The sequence below is a fragment of the Octodon degus genome, unplaced genomic scaffold, assembly GCF_000260255.1.
Source record: "Octodon degus isolate 3935 unplaced genomic scaffold, OctDeg1.0 scaffold00037, whole genome shotgun sequence".
In the NCBI taxonomy this organism is placed as follows: domain Eukaryota; kingdom Metazoa; phylum Chordata; class Mammalia; order Rodentia; family Octodontidae; genus Octodon; species Octodon degus.
The window spans coordinates 3,710,924-3,716,237 of NW_004524613.1; the positions used below are offsets into that span (position 1 = coordinate 3,710,924).

At 43.4% G+C, this 5,314-nt stretch overlaps 1 pseudogene; it reads left to right on the forward strand.

Annotated features, from left to right (window-relative positions):
* Positions 1-239: 239 nt before the first annotated feature.
* Positions 240-3,315, forward strand: LOC101561637 (annotated as a pseudogene).
* The last annotated feature ends 1,999 nt before the right edge of the window (positions 3,316-5,314 follow it).

The following is a 5,314-nucleotide window of genomic DNA, read 5'->3' on the forward strand; positions in this document are numbered from 1 at the left end:
GTTCATAGCTATAAGCTTCCCTGTTAAGACTATTTTCACTATGTTCTGGTATATTGTACTGGTGTTATTGCTTGATTCTAGGAACTGTCTAATTTATTCTGTAATCTATATCTTATTTAAGAGTGATTGCTTCGCAGAGCAGGCGACTGACTGAGCAGCTCTCCCGGGAAACGAGGCGCCGCAGCGGAGCTAGCGAGGCCTGGGCTGACAGACAAAGGGCGCAGCCGGGTCGGCGAGCAAGCGGACTGGCGAGTGCGGGGTGCAGTCATGATCACCTCAGCCACTGGAATTATTTCTCTTCTGGATGAAGAAGAACCACAGCTTAAGGAATTTGCACTACACAAATTGAATGCAGTTGTCAATGACTTCTGGGCAGAAATTTCTGAGTCTGTAGACAAAATAGAAGTTTTGTATGAAGATGAAGGTTTCCAGAGTTGGCAGTTTGCAGCCTTAGTGGCATCTAAAGTATTTTATCACCTGGGAGCTTTTGAGGAGTCTCTGAATTATGCTCTTGGAGCAGATGATCTCTTCAATGTCAATGACAATTCTGAGTATGTGGAGACAATTATAGCAAAATGTATTGATCACTATACCAAGCAGTGTGTGGAAAATGCAGATTTGCCTGAATGAGAAAAAAAACCAATTGACCAGAGATTGGAAGGCATTGTGAATAAAATGTTCCAACGATGTCTAGATAATAGCAAGTATAAGCAGGCTATCGGCATCGCTTTGGAGACAAGAAGACTAGATGCCTTTGAGAAGACCATACTAGAATCGAATGATGTCCCGGGAATGCTAGCTTATAGCCTCAAGCTCTGCATGTCTTTAATGCAAAATAAACAGTTCCAGAATAAAGTACTGAGAGTCCTAGTTAAAATCTACATGAACTTGGAGAAACCTGATTTCATCAATGTTTGTCAGTGCTTAATATTCTTAGATGATCCTCAAGCTGTGAGTGACATCTTAGAAAAACTAGTGAAGGAAGACAACCACCTCATGGCCTATCAGATATGCTTTGATTTATATGAAAGTGCCAGCCAGCAGTTTCTGTCCTCTGTGATCCACAATCTTGGAACTGTGGGCACCCCCACTGCCTCTGTACCTGGCTCCACCAACACAGGCACTGTTCCAGGTTCTGAGAAAGACAGTGAGATGATGGAGACAGAAGACAAGACAGGCTGTACACTTGCTGGAAAGACACCAGATGCGAGTCCAGAGCCCAAGGACCAGACTTTGAGTGATTAAAATTTTAAGCGGTGTAATGGCTATTGAGTTACATCTGCAATTTCTAATATGGAATAACAAAACAGACCTCATGATTCTAAAACACACAAAGGATGCAGTACGGAATTCAGTATGCCATACAGCAACTGTCATAGCAAACTCTTTCATGCACTGTAGGACTACCAGTGACCAGTTTCTTAGAGATAACTTGGAATGGTTGGCCAGAGCCACTAACTGGGCTAAATTTACTGCTACGGCCAGTTTGGGTGTAATTCATAAGGGTCACAAGAAGGAAGAATTGCAGTTAATGGCAACCTACCTTCCCAAAGACACGTCTCCAGGGTCAGCCTACGAGGAAGGCGGGGGGCTCTATGCACTAGTGCTCATCCATGCCAATCATGGTGGCGACATAATAGATTACCTGCTGAATCAGCTCAAGAATGCCAGCAACGATATCGTTCGGCATGGAGGCGGCCTGGGCCTTGTTTGGCTGCCATGGGAACTGCATGCCAGGATGTTTATGATTTGCTAAAAACCAACCTTTACCAGGATAATGCTGTGACAGAAGAAGCAGCTGGCCTGGCCCTATGTTTGGTTATGTTGGGCTCTAAAAATGCCCAGGTTATCGAGGACATGGTTGGCTATGCCCAGGAAACCCAGCATGAGAAGATCCTGCATGGTCTTGCTGTCAGCATTGCCTTAGTGATGTATGGGAGGATGGAAGAGGCTGGTGCACTCATTGAGTCTCTCTGTCGGGATAAGGACCCAGTTCTTCGAAGGTCTGGGATGTATACAGTGACCATGGCTTATTGTGGCTCTGGTAACAACAAAGCTATTCAACGCCTGCTACATGTTGCTGACAGCGATGTTAATGATGATGTTAGGAGGGCAGCAGTCGAATCACTTGGCTTCATTCTATGCAGGACCCCTGAGCAGTGTCCCAATGTGGTCTCTCTGCTGTCCAAGAGTTATAACCCCCATGTGTGCTACGGAGCCACGATGGCCCTGGGCATCTGCTGTGCTGGTACAGGAAACAAGGAAGCAATTTGCTAGAACCAATGACAAATGACCCTGTGAACTACATGAGGCAAGGGGTTCTCATAGCCTCGGTGCTCATCATGATCCAGCAGACTGAGATCACATGTTCAAAGGTGAATCAGTTCCAACAGCTGTATTCCAAAGTTATCAATGATAAGCACGATGATATCATGGCCAAGTTTGGCGCTATTCTGGCCCAGGGCATACTAGATGCAGGTGGCCATAATGTTACAATCTCCTTACAGTCCAGAACCAGGCACACACATATGCCTTCTGTGGTTGGCGCCCTTGTCTTTACCTAGTTCTGGTTCTGGTTTCCTCTCTCACACTTTCTGTCATTGGCTTATGCCCCTACCTGTGTCATCGGCCTGAACAAGGATTTAAAGATGCCAAAGGTGCAGTATAAATCAAACTGTAAACCATCCACATTTGCGTATCCTGCACCTCTGAAAGTACCAAAAGAAAAAGAAAAGGAAAAGGTTTCTACTGCTGTGTTGTCTATTACTGCCAAAGCCAAAAAGAAGGAAAAAGAAAAAGAAAAAACAGAGGAAGAGAAAATGGAAGTGGATGAAGCAGAGAAAAAAGAAGAAAAAGGAACCTGAGCCGAATTTCCAGCTGTTGGATAACCCATCCTGAGTTATGCCTGCCCAGCTGAAGGTCCTCACCATGCCAAAGATCTGTAGATATCAACCTTTCAAGCCACTGTCCATCAGAGGCATCATCATGCTGAAGGACACCTGTGAAGACATTGAGGAGCTGGTGGAACCTGTGGCAGCACATGGCCCCAAAATTGAGGAGAAAGAGCAAGAGCCAGAGCCCCCAGAGCCCTTTGAGTATATCTATGACTAAGGGACCAGACGGGCTCTGGCCACTCAAAGCCCGGCCAGCTGTGGAGAGCACGGCCAGCTGTGGAGAGTGTATGGCGGGAGCCCTCGCAGGACCAGCAGGACTAGCTCCTCCATGCATGTGGTCTTGCTGTGCGCTCACCTCAAGAACTCATCTCCAAGTCTCTGACTGAAGAGAAAATACATGACCATTTGGTGTGCTCTTTCACAGACCTTGATTTTCAAATAAATACATTAAAACCTCCAGACAGATTTTTTTTAAAAAGGTGATTGCTTCATTGCCATGTGTTTTCATAGTTTCTTTAGGTTCTTTTGCTGTTTACTTTTAGTTTCATTGCAATTTGATCTGGTAATATGCATAGGATAATTTTGATTCTTTTTTGTTTACTTGAGCATGCTTTATGGGCTAGCTTTCAGTGTGTTTTGGAGAAAGTTCCATGTGCTGATGAGAATATGTGTTTTGTTGTAGTTGGGTAGAACACTGTAGGAATGTATTAAGTCTTTTTGTTCAAAAGTATAGTTCAACTCTGAATGTTTTCGTTGACATTCTAACTGTGTCAGTGGGCTACTGAAGTTCTCCACTATAACTGTGCTGATGTTTATCTGATCCATTAGTGTTTATTTTATGAGGCCAAGGGCACCATTTTGATGTATCTATAATTGTCATCTTTTCCGGTTGAATTGTTCCCTTAACTGATATGTAGTGAGCATCTTTGCCTCTTCTGATCAGATTTGGATTGAAGTTCACTTTGTCTAAAAATCAGAAAACTACATCTGCTTGTTTTTAGACTCCCATTGTATGGAATACTGTTTCTTAGTTTGATTTTTAGTGAATGAATTTATTATTTGAATAAATGTACATAGTGTACTATTAGTTGGGGTTTTTTGTTTTTTGGGGGGGGTGTTTTGGGTTTTTTTAGTACAGGGTCTACAGGGTCTCACTACACAGATTGAACTCATAGTGATCTGCCTGTGTTCAGCCCCCCAAGAGCTGGTATTACAGGTGGGCATCACCAGACCCAGTCTCAATCACCATCTCAGCACACCCCAGGGACAGGACCAGCATGTCATGGCAGGATATGTTTTGTTTTGGTTTTGATCCATTTGCCTGTCTGTTTCTTTTACTTTTTTTCTTTGCTTTCTTTTTTTTCGGTACCAGGGATTGTACTCAGGACCTTGTGCTTGCCAGGAAATCACTTATTCTATTCAAACTACAAATCTAGTCCCTAATTATCCAGAAACCAGAATACAACACAGCCAGGCTGCAGAAAGCCTTCGTTGCTAAGAGACGAATGTTCCATGTGTATGGAATCATAGATAGGGATTCATAGATTTGCCTGATACAGACTCCATATAAAAATGGACAAACATGGCTGGCTTTCCTGGGCCCTTGGACAAGGCTGCCTACAGAATAGAAGCAAGCTAGCCTAACAACTCATCTGTGGATCCAATCAGAGACCACAAATGATCTGTGCAATTTAAGTTTGAAAAATATTATTTCAGTTAGTTGATACAATAATGTCAAGGAGAGGTGACCTCTAACTCCATCAAGAGATGAAATTTAGGAATAAAATTATAATTCTACCTGTGTTACAGTTTATGTCTAGTTGTGCCCCCAAAGCCTCATGTAGACATGGGGCGGCTTCTGGAGTTGTGATTGATTCCTGATTTAATGCTGGAATTATGGGTATAAGTGCCCGGATGCAGATAGTCTGCATTACAATGTGAGGAGAGGAGAGAAACTAGCTAGCTGCCTGAGCTGCTGCCACTCCCTTCACTCTCTGCTCTTTGTCACCACCATAAATTGGAGCTCTCTGCCATGTGCCACTCTTTCTTGAAGCAAGCTCGGTATGGCCTGAAACCTCTACTAACTGTGAGCTAAATAAACTTTTCTTTCCATCATTTTGTGTGTTGGGTATTTTGTCCCAGCAATGAGAGAAGAGTAACTTAGACAACCTGACTGACTGGGTTATGAAAAACACCATAAGAGGATCCTGAGATATCCTGGAGTCAGAGCTTCAATCAAAGCACTGAGGAAAACTCCAGCGGTTGACCCACTACCACAGCCAAGAATTATCTGGCTTCACTATTTGGGCTACTCTTTTGGATATAAATTATAGAAAATTCATTGCACATACATATTTCTTTTTATAAGCTTTCTCCTTGAAAACCTCCTGCAACATACTTTAACCCTCTGGTTTTGAGTG